Raw genomic sequence first — 16807 nt, 5'->3', positions numbered from 1 at the left:
CAGAATGAACCTTATTGTTGAACTGTGAAGTAAATGAAATGTTTTTTGTTTTTTTTTCCAATGTAAAAAGGTATGCAATTTTTTTTATAATATATCTCTAGAGTATTATTTTTGTCCCCCCCTCTGTGACATATTATGTATATAATAACTTCATTTTGATACCTCGTTCTGTTGAGACCTTTCTCTTGCTATTGTCTTCATTGAAGTCAATATGAAAGTTGAAATAATTGAAGAATTGTACCACTCAGCACGTAATATTTATCTGGGGAGCACAGCTACCATGAAAGGAACTGATGACCTTCAGCAAGATGATTTTGCTGACCTGACTGCATGTTCCAAACACAGTTCAGGTTATAAATATTTATTAACGATAATTGATATATACTCCCAATATGCATGGATCACTGCTGTAAAGAGTACAACTGGTGCTGAGTTTGCAAGTGCTTTTAGAAAAATACACAGAGGAAGTAATAGGATTACAATTCATTGACAGACTTAGGTGAGCAATTTCACAGTAGGTTTTCAAAAAGCTAATCGAGAAACATGAAACTAATTACTATTAATTATTTTCGACCTTGAAAGCTATATCTGTCGGGCAGTTCAATAGAGGTGTTAAGGAAAATGTTTTTAAACATTTCAAACAATGTAAAATCGAAGATGGAATGTAACAATACAAGATAAGGAAAGTTGCTACTCACCATATAGTGGAGATGCTGAGTGGCGATAGGCACAATAAAAAGATTCACACAATTAAATCTGTCACCCATTAAGACCTTTGTCAGCAAAAGACACACATACACACACACACACACACACACACACACACACACACACACACACACACACACACACACACAACTTGCACACACATAGTGAAATGACGGCCGTGTGGTGCTGGAATGGGAACAGGGAGGGGGATGGATGGGTGAGGACAGTGACTAAGAAAGGTTGAGGCCAGGAGGGTCATAGGAACGTAGGATGTATTGCAGGGAAAGTTCCCACCTGCGCAATTCAGAAAAGCTGGTGTTGGTGGGAAGGATCCATACGGCACAGGCTGTGAAGCAGTCATTAAGATGAGGGATACCATGTTTGGCAGCGTGTTCAGCAACAGGGTGGTCCAATTGTTTCTTGGCCACAGTTTGTAGGTGGCCGTTCATGTGGACAGACAGCTTGTTGGTTGTCATGCCTACATAGAATGTAGCACAGAGTTTGCAGCTTAGCTTGTAAATCACATGACTGGTTTCATTGGTAGCCCTGCCTGTGACGGGATAGGTGATGTTACTGACCAGACTGGAGTAGGTGGTGGCAGGAGGATGTATGGGACAGGTCTTCCATCTAGGTCTATTACAGGGGTATGAGCCATGAGGTAAGGGATTGGGGGTTGTGTAAGGATGGATGAGTATATTGTGTAGGTTCGGTGGACGGCGGAATACCAAGGTAGGAGGGGTGGGCAGTGGAGGTATTGCTGGTGCTTAGTAGGTTTGATATGGACTCCCTCCCACAACCACACACAACCCAGACCCTAAACAGACCCGCAACACAATTATGAACCTTTCTTCCAGAAGCCTTAGTCCCACAGAAATATCAGTCCTTTCCAAAGGCCTCACCTTTTGCCCCACTCCCAAATTCAACAATGCTGGACTAGTTAAAGACCTTCTCTCCTTCTCCTGGTCCCTACAGTGGAAACACTTTTTTGCTATCAACCCAACCAGTCAGACACAACCAAAGACCAATATTGAACCTTGCCTAACTCAGTTCACTCCTCCATCCAACTGTGATCCACCCCCACTGCCTCCAAACCACCCCCTGTTAACTTTCCAGAACTTCTTAACCTTGAACCTTGCCTCAACGTCATTCCCCAAATCCCTCAACATGCAAACTAACCTTTCATCTGCAGAAAGAACTGCAGTCCACCATCTAAAAACTGATCCCGACCTTATAATCCTACCTGCTGACAAAGGCTCCACCACCGTTGTTTCGAACCGCAAGCATTACGTGGCAGAAGGACTCTGTCAGCTGTCAGATACTTCCACCTACAAACCATGCCACAGTGACCCCATACCAGTAATCCAACAGTATCTCCAGTCACTACTCAAATCCTTAGACCCATCCCAGAACCTCTCCCCAAGGTCCATCTCTATATGTACCCCTACCGCTCCCTGCACTCCCACTTTCTACATGCTTCCTAAAGTCCATAAACCCAACCACCCAGTATGCCCCATTGTGGCTGGTTACTGTGCCCCCACTGAGAGAATCTCTGCTCTCGTAGACCAACACCTTCAACCTACTACCCGGAACATATCCTCGTATATAAAAGATACCAACCATTTCCTTGACCGACTCTCCACAGTTCCTGTCCCTTTACCACACGGTGCCCTGCTCATCACTATTGATGCCACCTCCCTGTACACTAACATTCCTAATGCCCATGGCCTTACTGCTGTTGAACACTACCTTTCCAGATGCCCTATGGATTCCAAACCAACAACCTCCTTCCTAGTCTCCATGACCAACTATATCCTCACCCACAATTACTTCTCCTTTGAAGGCATTACCTACAAACAAATCTGCAATACGGCTATAGGCTGCCGCATGGCACCATCCTATGCTAACCTATTCATGGGCCATCTAGAGGAATCCTTCCTAAAAACCCAGAATCCTAAACCCCTCACCTGGTTCAGATTCATTGATGACATCTTTGCTATCTGGATTGAAGGTGAGGACACCTTATTCACATTCCTCCAGAACCTCAACAACTTCTCCCCCATTTGCTTCACCTGGTCCTACTCAACCCAACAAGCCACCTTCCTAGATGTTGACCTTCACCTCAGAGATGGCTACATCAGTTCCTCTATCCATATCAAACCTACTAACCACCAGCAATACCTCCACTTCAACAGCTGCCAGCCATTCCATACCAAGAAGTCCCTTCCGTTCAGCCTAGCCACCCATGGTCGTCGCATCTGCAGTGACGAGCAGTCCCTCTCAAAATATACTGAGGGTCTCACTGAAGCCTTCACTGACCGTAATTATCCTCCCATCCTTGAACAAAAACAAATCTCCCGTGCCTTATCTTTCCAGTCTCCCACCACCTCCCAAAGTCCCATAGTCCAGCCACAGAGGAGCATTCCCCTCATAACTCAGTAACATCCAGGGCTGGAGCAACTCATTTACATTCTCCGCCAGGGTTTCGATTACCTCTTGTCATGCCCTGAAATGAGAAATGTCCTGCCCACTATCCTCCCCACCCCTCCTACCTTCGTATTCCGCCGTCCACCGAACCTACACAATATACTCATCCATCCTTACACAACCCCCAATCTCTTACTTCATGGCTCATACCCCTGGAATAGACCTAGATGGAAGACCTGTCCCATACATCCTCCTGCCACCACCTACTCCAGTCTGGTCAGTAACATCACCTATCCCAGCAAAGGCCGGGCTACCTGTGAAACCAGTCATGTGATTTACAAGCTAAGCTGCAAACTCTGTGCTGCATTCTATGTAGGTATGACAACCAACAAGCTGTCTGTTCTCATGAACGGCCACCGACAAACTGTGGGCAAGAAATAAGTGGATCACTCTGTTGCTGAACACACTGCCAAACATGATATCCCTCATCTTAATGACTACTTCTTAGCCTGTACCATATGGATCCTTCCCACCAACACCAGCTTTTCTGGATTGCGCATGTGGGAACTTTCCCTGTAATACATCCTACGTTCCTGTGATCCTCCTGGCCTCAACCTTCATTAATCACTGTCCTCACTCATCCAGCCCCCTCCCTGTTCCCATTCCAGCACTACACAGCTGCCATTTCACCGCCACACCCAGTCTTTTAATTTCTTTTATTTCTCTCCTTTCTGCTACTTACCCCCTCTCCCTCCGCACCTTCTCTCCTGCCCTCCATCTAAACTGCAACACTTGACTGTCCGCCACTCCCACCATACTATCCCTCCCCCTCCCTGCCCCAGCCTCCTCCTTACCCCCACCCATTCACCACTCCCATCATGCACTGGTGCTACTGTTTGCAGTGTGGTCTCAGCTCTCTGAGACCACAGATGTGTGTGCAAGTTGTGTTTATGTGTGTGTGTGTGTGTGTGTGTGTGTGTGCGCGCGCGCGCGCGTGCGTGTGTGTATGTGTGTCTACTGCTGACAAAGGCCTTAATGGCCGAAAGCTTTAATTGTGTGAAACTTTTTATTGTGCCTATCGCGACTTAGCATCTCCACTATATGGTGAGTAGCAACTTTCCTTCTCTGGTATTGTTTAAACATTTCACTGCACAAGATTCTGTCAAATGGAATGATAAGGTCCATATCTAGCAATTTATACAGTCTAGTTGGATTTAAGTGTAATGCATAATGCCCTTTGGTTATGGTAGTCAATGGCTACAACTTGTTGTTTGCTCTTTTAGGACAATTGTTTCTTTTTTCATCTGTACTACAGTGTATAATATCTAAAAGTTTTTATGTGGAGGTATGGCTGCAGCATATATGTGATGCAGCATGGCTCCGATGCAGGTATATGGGTATATAAGCACTGGCACATAGGCAGAGGATTAGTGTAGCATTTGTGTCTTTCTGATAAGTCTGTGGTGAATGCAGAAATGTTAACTACAGCAATGTTACTACCAAATGCATCCAAATAGTGCCAACATCTTGTTATTCTCTTTTGGCTGATGAGGGATAAACACTGGTAGACATATATCAGATAATGAAAAATATGTATGGGGCAGCATGTCTGTCAAAAACCACCATTGTGGGATGGTGAGCAACAAGGGATGCTGCTGCTTTTTGATAACATGTGACCCCATATGTAGTTGTAGATGTAAATGCACTTTTGAAACCAATGTCTATTGGTGGTGCATGCTGTCTTCAAAAGGAAATCCAATGCATCTGGCTACAGTTGTTTACTAGTCATTGTAAAGTTAGCTGATACTGTGAACAAGTCAGAAATGAAGTGTGCCAGAGCAAATTTCCTGGGGTTTAATTTCATTTGGATTCCCTTTTTTGTGTGTTTCTTGTTTTAATAGTGTTCCAAATTGATTTTACTTAGTTCTTGTAGATATCTGTCCATTATCCTTACCATTTTTCAGTTTCACTCTTGTTCATTTAGAAGGAAAATAGACCTGTACTGTGAGAATGTATTTAAAAAATAATGAAATGTTTCATTTACACTGTCTGCTTTATAAATCTCTACCCAGAACACTACTTACAGTTTCTCTACAGGTTTACCTTAATTGGAGTTATTTTTTGTGATTCTATGATTCAGTTATTTTCTCCTTATATTTGTACCTAATTGGTCAGTGTATTTTATAATTGAGGTTTGATTATTGTGGTCACATAAACTATAGGATATATGTTTTACATTTCAATCACTAAAGGTTATAGGATCTAAAAACAAACTGGTTGCAGCTGTTCCAACATGTCCTTCACCCCATTTAGGGAATTTTACTATGGCAAACAATCCATAGCTGGGCATCAACAACTCATATGTGTTACAAGTTAGTGCTGTGTGGCAGAAGAAAACTCGGAAGTTACCATAACCTTATCAAACTTTCTCTATCTGTTGTATGTAGCTTAAGATGTTTGCTACTGGTGACATACAGACTGTCTGTACTATAAACTTATATAATGAATGACGCACAATTGTAGCACAGAATGCAGAGGCTTGTTCAAAACAATATCCATCCGCCTAGTGGGTATTTGAATTATCTCTGTTTCTTGCGTATATAACCTATTCCCACCTTCTTGTTACTTGTTCTGCAGTACTATGACATTGGTTGCATCTTTCCAGACGAATTTATTCAGTTCCAAGAATTTCTATTGGATGTCCTAAGATGTACAGCACATCTGCTGCTGTTCTATCTCATACATCATTTTCCTTTACCTATGTGCAAAATTCACCCTCTTTATTAATGAATGTCCTAGTGCTTTGAAGGAAGACACTAAAGGCCAGTCATATAAACAACACTTACCACAGATCAGTGCTGATCTTTGTGCAAAAAGTGAACCCACCACAAATTCTTTGTGTTGTTTAGCACGACCATGAATCAATTGTATGAGATTCAGTGTTGATCCAAGTTAGCATGAAAAAAACTTGTTAACACCACTAAATCAGTTACTGCAATTATTATCACTCTTTGATGGCAGATATTACATGTTCGTTGTAGATTCAAAGCTTTTGTTATTGGATGCTTCAGTTTGTAAATAAGCAAAACCAGTCTGAAACTTCTTGAAGAAACTTCTGTATAGCTGAAACAGATTGAAATAATCAGTTTCTAAGGCTTTTTTTAGGCTAAGTCTTAAGAGTTGTGATAATTTGAGGTGTAATAATTTTCCAAACAGTCTGAGTTTAAAGGGAGATGCTAAGCTATCGAAATGTAGCAACAAACCAAGAAATACCAGTGGCAGTAAACTCTGTGTGGTCCACCAAAGCATCAATGGTCTCAGAAGCAAAGTAGAGCTTCTAAATCTTGAAATTAATGACATTGAATCTGTAAACCACGCACAAGTAATATATCTTACAGAACACCATGTGACAAGACAAATGGAACTGAAATGCCTGAAATTGATGCATACTCATTAGCAGCTAGATATTGTAGAACTATAAAGGAGAAAGGAGGGACTGAAATCTATGTTGAAACTAATGTAAAATATAAATCCCTAGATGTAAGTACTTGCAGTGTAGATGCTCACTTCGAAACCTGTGGAACAGAAATTTATGCAAATAATAAGTCAGTTGTAATTCTGGCAGTTTACAGGGCTCCCGCAGGGAAAATTTGTATCTTTCTAAACCATATGGAACAACTTTTGAACCAAATATATTCAAAACACAAGGATTTAATTATCTTGGGTAATTTGAGTATTAACTTCTTAACTACAAATAACAGCAGAAGAGAACCAGAGAACCTGATGGAATCATTTAACCTAATTTCAGTAGTTAACTTTCGCACTAGAGTAACTAGTGCTTGTAAGAGCCTTACTGACAATATATTATTGGACAGATAAAGAAGCAGCAGCGTTGTTGTAAGTCAAATTCTCAATGGTCTGTCAGATCATGATGGTCAGCTGCTTACAGAAAATGATATCAAACTGTGTAAGAAGCTAAAACACTCCTTTAAAACTGTCAGGCCAGTCAATAATGATAACTTAGAAATCTTCAACCATCTCTTGCAGCAGATTTATGGAGAGGAATATTGATGAAAAATTTAGTCTGTTCTCTAATGAGTTTATGTCATTGTTTGAAGCTGTATTTCCAGAAATAATCTTAAGAAATAATCTTCAGGCTGCAAAATGGAATCCCTGGATTACTAGAGATCAGAATTTCCTGTAGAACAAAAATAAATTGATATGAATCCATAACACTATCTAATGTTCCCATCAAAAAGGGGAACTATAGAGCGTACTGTCATATTTTAAAAAGATTAATAAAATTATCCAAAACTATGTACATAATGTCTGAAATTGATAACTCAAATAATAAATCAAAAACCATCTGGCAAGTTATAAAAAGGGAGAGTGGTAAAAATGTAGAGCACATCACTGACAGAATTAATTCAGGATAGAAATGTACAAAATACTGATGAAGTTGCCAATGACTTCAATAAACATTTTTTAACAGCTGCTGAAAAAACTGGCTATGAAGGGTCAGTGGGTGATGTGATAGACCTTTTGCATAAAGGTAACAATGCTAGAAGCAGATAATCCCCATAACAATTAGTGAGATCAATAAGACTATCAGAGAGATGATGTCAAAAAACTCTGGTGGGGTTGATAATATTTTAACTAAGTATTCAAGCACTGTCATGGCTATTTAAATGCAGTCTTCTGTCACATTTTTAACAAAGCCCTAAAACAAGGTATTGTTCCACTTAGATTAAAATATGCCTGTGTGAAACCACTTTTCAAGAAGGGTGAAAAAACTGATGTAACAAACTACCGCCTAGTATCCCAGCTAACAAGTTTTTCAAAGGTCCTTAAGAAACCAGTATTCAGTAGAATTGTTAATCACCTGAACAGCCATAACATTCTCAGTCAATGTCAGTTTGGTATCAGGCAAGGCCTTTCAATTGATGATGCTATATTCTCTTTCACTGATCAAATTCTTGAATCTATGAACAGAACATTGGCACCAATTGGAGTCCTATGTGACCTATCCAAGGCTTTTGACTGTGTCAACCTTGAAATTCTGCTAAATAAAGCAGACTACTATGGCTTAAATGGAATAATGGGTACATGGGTTAAATCCTACCTTACAGATAGGAAATAAAGGGTAATAATTACTGATAGTAATGGAATGCCAGCTTTATCCAAGTGAGACACAGTCAACACTGGAGTGCCTCAAGGCTCGCTATTGGGACTCTTACTGTTTCTTATATTTATAAATGACCTCCCACACTGCACCTCTTATATTTGTAAATGACCTCCCACACTGCACCACACCAGCGAGCAAGTTCACCCTATTTGCTGATGATAAAGCAACAGGGAGCAACCGGGTAACATCTGCAAACGATGCATTTGATGACATTCTGAAATGGTTTAACTGTAGTGGACTCTCTCTGAATATAAAAAAACTCATTATGTAGAGTTTCATATGCCACATAAAGAACTGGGTGATATAAATACAGAATGTAATGGACAACAAATGAAGCAAGTCAACTCAGCTGAGTTCCTGGGTGTGTACATAGATTGCAAACTAAATTGGTCCAACAATATCCTAGATCTAGGAAAATGCTACATTCTGCATCATCTGCCTTACGCAGAATTGCATCAACCACACATAAGGATGCCATAAGAGCTGCTTATTTCAGGTATTTCCATGCACTTTCGTCTTGCAGAATCATATTTGGGGCAAACAGCCCTTGGCAAAAAAAGTTTTTATTGCCCAGAAGAGAGCTATATGCATCATGAGTGGTGTGAAACCAAGCATTCATGCTGGAATCTGTTTAGGAATCTACAGGTATTTACAACTGTATCTCAGTACATATACTCTGTACATATATTCCCTTGTATGTTTCATTAATAAAAACCACTCACTCTTAAAAACCAATGTTGAATATCATGGTCACAACACAAGGTCAAAATAGGACTTTTCATAACAACCAGTCAAATTATACCCTTGTACAAAAGGAGTAAATTATACAGGCATCAAAATTTACAATGTTCTACCCCGTGTCATCAAAAGTCTTGCTTCTGAAACACCAAAGCTCAAGAGGAAACTGAAGGTATACCTAATAAAAAGTCATTCTATTCAACTAATGAATTTTTTAGTCCATAGGAGCAAGTTTTTATTGTACAACTGAGTTAGCCATTCAATGTAAGCATAAATGTAAACTATTAATCGCTGTAGTGTTATACTGTTGCTCAAATACTTTCATATTGATAAATTGAATGTGTACACACAAGTATTACTTATGATGAATGTAATATGTTTTTATTTCCTCTAGCATTCCATGTTGTTACTATGAGTCTTGTCATGAAATAATCATATTGTGTGCTTCTCTATTGTTAACATTGTAAAAATACTGACTCATTCCATATTGTTGCAACTCCATTGCGATCAGGGTAAACGGAACTCGCAATAAGATAAAATAAAAAATAAAGAGACCTGTAAAGAAATGATAAAGAAACAGTATAAGTCTCAGCACTTGAAACCAGAATGCTGCTCACCACAAAATGCTATGAAAACAGCATGTGGTGTATTCAAACGATGTGGTTTCAAAATGTAGTGCTGATGATGTATTTATCTTTATAACCATTGTACTAGAGCATACAATGTTCTTCATCTGGCATTGGCCATTAGGTGGCTTGACTGATTTGACTGTGATCCCAAACTGTGAAAAATGGTAGTGTTCTGTCAGGTTATTAGAATTTGCTGAGTTTGATGAGAACATAAACATTACAGATCATTCTATGTGGATTTTGGTGGCTTTCTGGATGAAGATAGTATTGATGCTGAGAATGGCAGTGGTATACATTTGCATTGACTACTCATGCATTCCTCAGATCTCTTAACAGACTTAACCATCCAGATACTGGGCAACTGCAGTTTAATGTGGACTCAGAAACATGATGCAACTTAGTGGTTTTCACATTAATAAACATTGCCAAAGTAAAAAAAAGTAATAAGGGGAAAAAATTCTTTAACTGACCTACATTTGAACCCCGACCTCCAAAGCATTAGCCTCGTATGACATCACTAAGACAAAGAGAGAGAACTACTTCTAGCATTTTCCTTGTTGACTTGCAAGTGCTTACTTTTTCTATTCATCAACACATTGGAAATCTGTCATTGCAATATAAGGACATCTATAGTAGTTAAAAATTTAATATGAATTGTATAGTTAATGCAGTTCAAACGTAGAGAGCATTTTTGTGAGATATATGCAGTCATTTCTGGCAGTTGGCAAACCTGATATACTTCACTTTTCACTGCAAGTAGCTCAAATTTACTTTTCAAGTTGCAGACAGGCATGATTAAAAGACACATTTAGCTTTTAGCCACAGCAGCCTTCGTCAGTAAAAAGACACACACACACACACACACACACACATACACACACACACACACACACACACACACACACACACACACATACACACACACACACACACACACAAAAGCAAGCACACCTCACGCACACATGACTACCAACTCCAGCATCTCAGGCAGTTGTGTGTGGATGAAATGTGCTTGCATGTGTGTGTGTGTGTGTGTGTGTGTGTGTGTGTGTGTGTGTGTGTGTGTGTGTGTGTGTGTGTGCGCGCACCGGCACATCTCTTTAATGATGAAGGCTGTGGCCAAAAGAGTGTGTGTATGAATGTCTTCTACATGTGCCTGTTTTGCAACTTGATGTGTCTTCTTTACAGTAAGCAGTGATCTATCTTTTCCTACATTGTTGATATTCCTACCTGGAGTTTCCATTGTTTGATCAAATTTATCTTTCTTACTCTGCTGCTTAGTCTCTGTGAAGTACCTTTAAATTTTTTTCACATTAATTATGAATCATTTCCAAGAATTCTTATGGGAGTAATTATTATCTGCACCCATTACTTAGAGTGCCAATTCTTCTCCTTAACCAAACCATACAGATTGAAAAATATTGTTTCAAACTGCAACAATTTTGGAATATTAGAAACCACCCATTGTTTTGTTGTGCCACTAGATTGCAAACTAATGACTGAAATTAAAGTTGTCATGATCTGTGAAAAATGTTAAAGATTGATCTTAGTTCACTGTAAAATAATCAGAGATTAATGTTGTGACTCGCCGATCATTCAAAGCGCCGCTGCGCAATTACCCGCATCCTCTACGAGCGGCGCTGTCTGCCAGCCATGCAGCAGCTGCGCAACCTAAGCGGCCAGCCGAGCAGCGGTCGCTAGACTGGGACTCAGTGCTCATTCGAATGCTAATGTGTACACATGTCGTGCTTGTCAACTTACTCTGTGACTTATATGTGTTGTGTCGTTCTGAAATATATGTGTTAAACTTGACATTATAACAATTGGCGATGAGGTAGTGGATTTTTCCTTTTCACCGTTGACCCACAGGTTTCCATGGCTACCGTCGAGCAACTATTGCAAAATCTCCTTGAACAGCAAATGCTTCTAACAGCGGCGATTCACGATTTCGTCGCGGCGTCAAATGCGGGGCGTTTCTCGTCGTTGGCTATACCTCCTATTCCTCCTTACGACGAGACGGCAGAAGACTGGTCTGATTATGAAAAATGTCTTCAACAGCACTTCTTGGCATTTCATGTCACGGACGAACAACCATGTAAGTCTCTGTTCCTTTCCTGGATTTCACCTCAAATGTATCGGTTGTTGTCGCAATTGACTCCTTTGAAGGATCCTGTGTGTTTGTCCTTTGCTGAAATGTGCTCACTTCTGTCTGTCTATTTTAAAAAGCAAGCGCATGTTGTAGCCCCTCGTGTTGCCTTTTATCGTTGTCGAAAACAGCCACATCAATCCTATCGCGCTTGGGCTGCTGAACTTCACGGCCTCAGTCGAAAGTGCCAATTTGTTACTGATGTTCACAAAGAATCCTATGCCGATTCCAAGGTACGGGATGCTATTATCCGGTCGGCGCCCAACAAAGAAGTTCGGCAACGGGCCCTTCAGTTGGCAAATCCGACTCTAGATGAAGTTCTCTCCATTTTGCAGTCTTTTGAAATTTCTCACACTGCAGGGGCACAAATAAAGGCGTGGGGTGATGTTGGGGAAATACAACCTCTGTGCGCTGTTGGCGACGCGTGCAGCATGTCCCAGCTGGCCGACGTGGCCGCAGTGCACTCCCACGCGCAGCCTCAGCCTAACCGTAAACAACCCGCTAAGAAACTGCAGCAAAACCTCCAGCAACTTCCTTCATGTCCGCAGTGTTTTACGAAACATTCACACAAGGATTGTCCCCAACGTTGGGCTGTGTGTCACAATTGCAAAAAGAAAGGTCATGTGTGTTCCATTTGCAAATCGGACCGCATACATGATGTTCATGAACATGACGCTGATTCTGATTCTGGGTTGTCTGTCAATTGCACTTCTTCCCTTTCAGGGAAGTTATTCCTCACTGTCCAAATCCTTGGTCAAGATGTTCACATGCAGGTGGATACCAGTTCTGCTGCCACTATAATTAATTCTCAGACGTATCTTCAGTTGGGTTCTCCACTCCTGTCACCTGTCACTCTGCTATTACGGACATACAATAAACAGAAGATTTCTCTCTTGGGACAGTTTCATGCTGAGGTATCTTACAAATCCGTCATTCACGCTGTTCCCACATTTGTGGTCGACCAGAGCAATGCAGGAAATCTTTTTGGTTTCGATGCCTTTCGCATTTTTGGGTTCTCCATAGATGACTCTATCAATATTGTCTCTGATGCTATTCCTATGCTCAACTGGATTCCTTGTCGACGACATTTTCGTCCCTTTTTTCTCCTGAGTTAAGCCGTGCAAATGACTTTGAATCTCATATCACGCAAAAACCCACTGCTCGGCCTAAGTTTTTTCGGTCTTGGCCCATTCCTGTGGCTCTTCGTGATCGGGTAAAACGGGAGTTGGATCATCTCACTACTTCAGGGGTCTTGCTTCCTGTCACTTCCAGTGAGTGGTCCTCTCCTGTTGTTGTCGTTGCTAAGCCAAATGGTGATATTCGTCTCTGTTGCGATTTCAAAGCCACTGTAAATGCTCAATGCCCCATCGACACTTACCCTATGCCCCGTCCTGAAGAACTGTTCACTAAACTTGCTGGAGGCCAGTATTTTTCAAAAATTGACCTGTCAGAAGCTTATCATCAACTTCCTCTCGACGCTGCTTCCCGGCAGTTTCTGGTCCTTAACACGCCTTTCGGTCTCTATCAATACCAACGCTTGCCATTCGGGGTTGCTAGCGCCCCTGCTCTCTTTCAGCGATTCTTGGAACAATTATTGCTCCCTGTCCCTGGGTGTATCAATTACATGGGCGACATTGTTGTCACTGGCTCCACCACTGAAGAACATCTTCAAAATCTCCGCACACTTTTTCATGTCTTACAGACTGCCGGTCTTAAGTGTAATCTTCAGAAATCACAATTTTTTCAGGCATCTATCACGTACTTGGGGTTTCAACTCTCTCGGGATGGTATTCGTCCGGTTCAGCAAACTGTCGCTGCGATCGATGCCCTTCCTCGCCCTACATCTGTTAAGGAACTGCAGGCCTTCTTGGGGAAAATAGCATACTATCACAAGTTTTTACCGTCTACGGCTTCGGCGGCTCAGCCATTGCATCGCCTGTTGCATAAAAACGTGCCTTTTCACTGGTCCGCGTCATGCGATGCGGCTTTCCAGTAATTGAAGACTATGCTGAAACAGGCCCCGTGCCTGGCTACTTATCGACCTGGCCAACTTGTTCTTGCCACAGACGCCTCTCAATACGGGGTCGGTGCAGTCCTTGTGCACTGTTTTTCTGATGGTTCAGAACAACCCATTGCTTAAGCCTCCAAAACGCTCACGGATGCCCAACAAAAGTATTCTCAAATTGAGAGAGATGCTTTGGCCATTATTTATGCTCTTCATAGGTTTGGTGTTTTTCTCTATGGCTCAAAATTTCATCTTGTTACAGATCACAAACCACTTGTTTCCTTGTTTCATCCATCAACGTCACTTCCCGACAAGGCTGCACACCGCCTCCAGCGTTGGGCTCTTAACTTGTCTCGTTTCAATTATAAGATTCATTTCCAGCCAACGGCTCAACATGCAAATGCTGATGTTCTGTCTCGCCTTCCCATGGGTCCTGATCAGGCATTCGACAGGGACGAACTTTTGTGTTTCCACCTGGATGTTGCCGAGCAGCGGGTTGTGCACGGGTTCCCCATCACAGGGGACAGGCTGGTGGCTGCTACAGGTTCTGACCCTACCCTTTCCTGGGTTTTACGTTGTATTCAGAAGGGTTGGCCAGATCGCCCGTCCAATAAGACTTCTGATCCATAGTGGAACTACTACGCTTTGCGCTACCGCCTCACGGCTAGGGATGGTGTTATCCTCCTTTCCACTGACAATGCTTCGCCGCGTGTTGTGGTACCTGCGTCTTTGCATGCTTCAGTCTTGCGCCTCCTTCACCAAGGGCACTGGGGTGGGTCTTGCACAAAATCTCTGGTGCGCCGTCATGTGTACTGGCCTGGCATCAACTCTGAAATAGCACACATGGTCGCTGCCAGCGGCCCTTGTGCGTCACAGGCCGCTGCCCCGAAGTCATCTTTGTCACCGTGGCCTTCGCCTGAGAAGCCCTGAGAGAGCATTCATGCTGACTTTGCGGGACCCTTTTTAGGTACTTATTGGCTCCTCATAATTGACGCCTACTCTAACTTTCCTTTCATTGTCCGTTGCACGTCGCCTACCACTGCGGCAACCACCAGTGCTCTCGCCTGCAGTTTTTCTTTGGAAGGCCTCCCCTCTAGTCTTGTTACTGATAATGGTCCACAATTTGCGGATTTTTGTGCTCGTCACGGCGTTATGCATGTCACGGCCCCGCTGTTCCATCCACAATCCAACGGTGAGGCTGAACGACTGGTCCGCACATTTAAGGCTCAGATGCGGAAACTTCTGACTTCTTCTGCTGCTGATGATGCACTTCTCCAGTTTCTGGCGTCTTACCATTTCATCCCCATGGGCGACCACAGCCTCGCTGGTATAAGCTGACCTCGGGGAAGATCTGTTTGGATTCCGTAGAAATATTGGAACACGTGAGGCAATACTGACCCTACGACTTATCTTAGAAGCTAGATTAAGGAAAGGCAAACCTACGTTCCAAGCATTTGTAGACTTAGAGAAAGCTTTTGACAATGTTGACTGGAATACTCTCTTTCAAATTCTGAAGGTGGCAGGGGTAAAATACAGGGAGTGAAAAGCTATTTACAATTTGTACGGAAACCAGATGGCAGTTATAAGAGTCGAGGGGCATGAAAGGGAAGCAGTGGTTGGGAAGGGAGTGAGACAGGGTTGTAGCCTCTCCCCGATGTTGTTCAATCTGTATATTGAGCAAGCAGTAAAGCAAACAAAAGAAAAATTCAGAGTAGGTATTAAAATCCATAGAGAAGAAATAAAAACTTTAAGGTTCGCCGATGACATTGTAATTCTGTCAGAGACAGCAAAGGACTTGGAAGAGCAGTTGAATGGAATGGATAGTGTCTTGAAAGGAGGATATAAGATGAACATCAACAAAAGCAAAACGAGGATAATGGAATGTAGTCGAATTAAGTCAGGTGATGTTGAGGGTATTAGATTAGGAAATGAGACACTTAAAGTAGTAAAGGAGTTCTGCTATTTGGGGAGCAAAATAACTGATGATGGTCAAAGTAAAGACGATATAAAATGTAGACTGGCAATGGCAAGGAAAGCATTTCTGAATAAGAGAAATTTTTTAATATCGAGTATAGGTTTAAGTGTCAGGAAGTCGTTTCAGAAAGTATTTGTATGGAGTGTAGCCATGTATGGAAGTGAAACATGGATGATAAATAGTTTGGACAAGAAGAGAATAGAAGCTTTCGAAATGTGGTGCTACAGAAGAATGCTGAAGATTAGATGGGTAGATCACATAACTAATGAGGAAGTATTGAATAGGATTGGGGAGAAGAGAAGTTTGTGGCACAACTTGACTAGAAGAAGGGATCGGTTGGTAGGACATGTTCTGAGGCATCAAGCGATCACCAGTTTAGTATTGGAGGGCAGCATGGAGGGTAAAAATCGTAGAGGGAGACCAAGAGATGAATATACTAAGCAGATTCAGAAGGATGTAGGTTGCAGTAGGTACTGGGAGATGAAGAAGCTTGCACAGGATAAAGTAGCATGGAGAGCTGCATCAAACCAGTCTCTGGACTGAAGACCACAACAACAACAACAACAACAACGTGGTGTGTGTTCTGTCAGAAACGTTGGACAGGACAGACACCGCTGCTGATACAGCAGCCATAAAGAAACTATATTACTATAAATCAGGGCTTATGCTGCCTATGGGCATTGGAATAAATCAATGGTGAAGGTTGAAAATTTGTGCCAGACTGAGACTCAAACTCTGATGCTCCGGTTCTCTAGATCAGTTGCCTTAACTGTCTCATCCATCCCGAAATGCTTCCCCTGCAACCCAAATTCTCAACCTGTCAAGCACAAGCTGTGCCCCCCTCCCCTCTCACTTGATGTCTGTTCTGTGGTACCATTCTAGAGAAGTGGAGCATCCAAAATTGAGTCCTGGTCCATTACAAATTTTCAACCTTCAACATTGGTTTATTCCAATGTCTGTAGCTGGATGAATCCTGATTTCTCATAATGTAATTGTA

Source organism: Schistocerca nitens, chromosome 5 (genome assembly GCF_023898315.1).
Source record: "Schistocerca nitens isolate TAMUIC-IGC-003100 chromosome 5, iqSchNite1.1, whole genome shotgun sequence".
In the NCBI taxonomy this organism is placed as follows: Eukaryota; Metazoa; Arthropoda; class Insecta; order Orthoptera; family Acrididae; genus Schistocerca; species Schistocerca nitens.
The sequence above is the reverse complement of the archived record's forward strand: the minus strand, read 5'-3'. Positions refer to the sequence as shown.